The 3,324-nt window shown below is 38.0% G+C and overlaps 1 protein-coding gene across 1 annotated transcript in view; it reads left to right on the top strand.

Moving 5' to 3' along the window:
- The window catches only part of LOC121865768, a 53,236-nt gene extending 50,480 nt beyond the window's left edge, over positions 1-2,756 (top strand). Inside the window, exon 7 of the mRNA XM_042365357.1 lies at positions 1-2,756. This exon is cut by the window's left edge and continues 639 nt beyond it. The gene's annotated coding sequence lies outside the window, so the exon portion shown is untranslated.
- Positions 2,757-3,324: the final 568 nt, after the last annotated feature.

Raw genomic sequence — 3,324 nt, 5'->3', positions numbered from 1 at the left:
TCACTTGATCTTTAGTCAATGGCTTGTTCTTCATGAGCATTTAGGTTCTTCCGAGTTTGCTGCAGCGACTCTTGCTGGCAGAGGTACGGTAATACTCGTTCACAAGGGTACGATTCTTCTCGTGATACCGGCCACGATAATGTCCGTGAACATGGGATATACAGTGTCGATGTTTTCCTGTGTTGCTCGTCATAATGAACGTGATATTAGTGTGGAATGTACATTTAAAGATGTATTTATGGGAAATCTGTTGTATTCTACAATGTATAATACCTTTTTACACAAAAAAAGGAGTTCCTATTGTATTAAAAGAATGTGAAATACTGGAAAGAGCTGGGATTCATAGTCTTAAGTACAAGGATTTTTAAAAAGATCCAGCCTCTACCAGAGACAGTGATTCACATAACACTGACGTATCTTCGAGGTGTGTTGTCGTACATATACAGTAACTTCTTTGTGGAGAGGAAGACACTACATGGTGGCAGAGATGTGAGCGAGGCCCAGATAAGTGAATCAGAAAGATGATATTGACGTTCTGTACAAAGGCAAGCTGTGTTGTGACTAATGGAACTGTTTTGGTGTCGATATGATTGTGGCCTGAAGAACACTATCACGATTATAGATGGAAACAGACCTTGGATTTAGTTGCCTGATTGTAGTGCGTGTCTCCAGACTGTGTGTTTATATTTCAAAGTTTAAAAAAAATAAATAAAAGGATTATATTGAAACGGAGTTAATTATATAAACGTTTGGTTAAATCAAACGCGAGAATTATATTTGTTATGAAAATAGTTTGCCCCCACACCCACTCCACCCCCCCCCACCCAACATACATCACCACGAGTGACTGTTAAGATCCAGCATAACGCAGAGTGAGTGTGTCGGGCATTGATGTCTACGTAATGCTCCTGCTGACGTCAACCATCTGCCTGTTGCCCTTAACCATCTGACTGTTGCCGTCAACCATCTACCTGCTGCCGTCAACCATTTGCCTGTTGCTGTCAACCATCTTCCTGCTCCCGTCAACCATCTGCACCCTCTACCTCTCTCTCCTCTGGCCATCTTGTTGAAGTGTTCCAAATTAGAAAAATATATTCCTTGCTTAAACCCTCTGACTTGAGATAATACAGTATGTCTGTTTTTTATTTACTACGGTGTAACAGATAAAAAACAAAATTAGTCTTTAGAGAAGTCACGAACAATCCCTCACAGGGCAGTTCGGTGTTTGTGTTGAGGAGAAAAATTCATATTTAGGAGCAGATAATCCGCTGTAAGAGGGTTAAGCAGCCTGATGAGAGAGTGTTTATCTGCCCTGGTGGATTGAATATAAAACCCCTAATGGGTGTATATTCTGTCTGAACGACTCAAGTACCACTTCAAGGATGATTATACTAATCTGGAGGAAACATCATTCTTCAAAAGGTCAGTTATTAAAGAGTGGAGGACTGAATATACCTCGTGCTATTCACTTCAACTTTACGAGGTAGTTTGTTTTGCCTGAGGTCCTCGCCAATTACTCAAGAATTTATATTTTACACCCTTATGAAAGACCTGTTGGGTGCTATAACAAGCACTTTTTCCATCAAATAATAAACTGTTTTGAGTACGGAGGCGATGATTCTGTCTATATCTGTCAGTGTTTCTCCAGTTACCAGTCTATTGTAAGCCTTCAACTCTTAAGAAACAACTACAAGATGGTGAGAGCTGACTTGGTTGTAAGGTTTAGTTGTCATAGTTTTAGTAAGAGGAGTAAATACTTGATGAGGAGCGTCTCAGTTTAGACAAGAAATTAAACGCTTCAGAGATTTTTTCTGGGTAAATGAACGAATGAAGCACTTAAGGGATACTTGACAAGGCCCTGAATACAAGACCAATAACCAAGACACTGCTGCTCGGGTCCAGGGAACTAAACACATATATAAAGAACACTTACCTGGAGTAATAGGACTGGAGGAGCCTTGCAGGGTTGACTCTTTATAATTAAAAAAAAATGGAAATCTAGTTAAACAATAAGGATATAATTCTCCTACTGTGAAGAATATTAAGATGCACCGAATTCTGAGATCAATACAGCTGTGAAAATCAGTTGCTTACGTAAAATTGCTAAGCTGTAATATATTCTGTAATAACATAAGAAGTTAACAATCTGTTATCAACAAAACTACTTACTATAATGAAGTAAACAACAATGAGCATCAAAATAACATTATTCCTTTATCCTCTACTTGACATGATAATCGGACGTGTTAGCATTATAATTCGCACGAACTTTCAGTTGGACGATCTCGGCAACTGAGATTCCACATTAACTAAAAGCGTGATTGTCCATACACCGTCATTCATTAAGCTCTGTTTGTGTTTCGTTAGCGTTATCCGTCAATTTAACCCCGGGTGGTGGGTGATGGCCAGTAGCAGGCAGGCAGGCAAGCAGGCACGCAGGCAAACAGGCAGGCAGCAAGCAGTGGATGGCGGTGCAGACGTGGGGGACACAGTCATCTGAGTCTTCTCCCACTCTCTCTCTCATCAACCATTTTCATGATCCAATCTCCCATGTTTACTGACGCGGTATTTGATGACTAGAGAAATAAAATAAAATAAATAAAAAATTAAATAAAAAACAAAAAAGAAAACTCTTTCTAGATGTTCCAATTTATTTTTATGTTCAAAGTGTTATGATAGCATCAAATGTTATATTAGGATGTCCTTGTCCCTGTTTTGTATGATAATATATTGGAAAATAAAACGTCAAGTGCTCACAATGTGTTTCACTGAGGCTGGAGGGAAGTGACTATCTGCATCCCCCATACTAACCCAGAAGTGTCGTTTGAGATGGTATCAACGTCTTGTGGATGATTCCTTGATTGGATGATGGTTTTATACTTTAATATAATGATTCGGTGCTTTAGGATGATGGCTAAATACTTAAGGATGATAATTTATTTATATTAGGAATGTGGTTTAACCTTTTAATAATGAAGGTTTAATATCACGGTGGTTTAATTCTTTTAGAAGGATAATTTAATTACCGCTTTAGGGTTAATCATGGTATGGTGTCCTGGGATTACCTACCTACCTTTATCATCATAATGGCTGTTCATTTACTTACTTTAATACTTTGGTTTAACTCTTTAACCCCCAATGGTTTTTACATCATTATGGTTTATCACTTTTAGGATGATAGTGCAGTTAACTTAAGACATTGGTTTAATCATTTGGGAAAGTAAATAAACATACATTTATAATTACTGTTTAGGATTTTTGAGGACGATAACTTAAACCATTGTCCTAATACATAGTTTATGCAGTATGTGCGAAATTGGTTAT

Source organism: Homarus americanus, unplaced genomic scaffold (assembly GCF_018991925.1).
Source record: "Homarus americanus isolate GMGI-L3 unplaced genomic scaffold, GMGI_Hamer_2.0 scaffold51859, whole genome shotgun sequence".
NCBI classification, from domain to species: Eukaryota; Metazoa; Arthropoda; class Malacostraca; order Decapoda; family Nephropidae; genus Homarus; species Homarus americanus.
The sequence above is the reverse complement of the archived record's forward strand: the minus strand, read 5'-3'. Positions and strand labels throughout refer to the sequence as shown.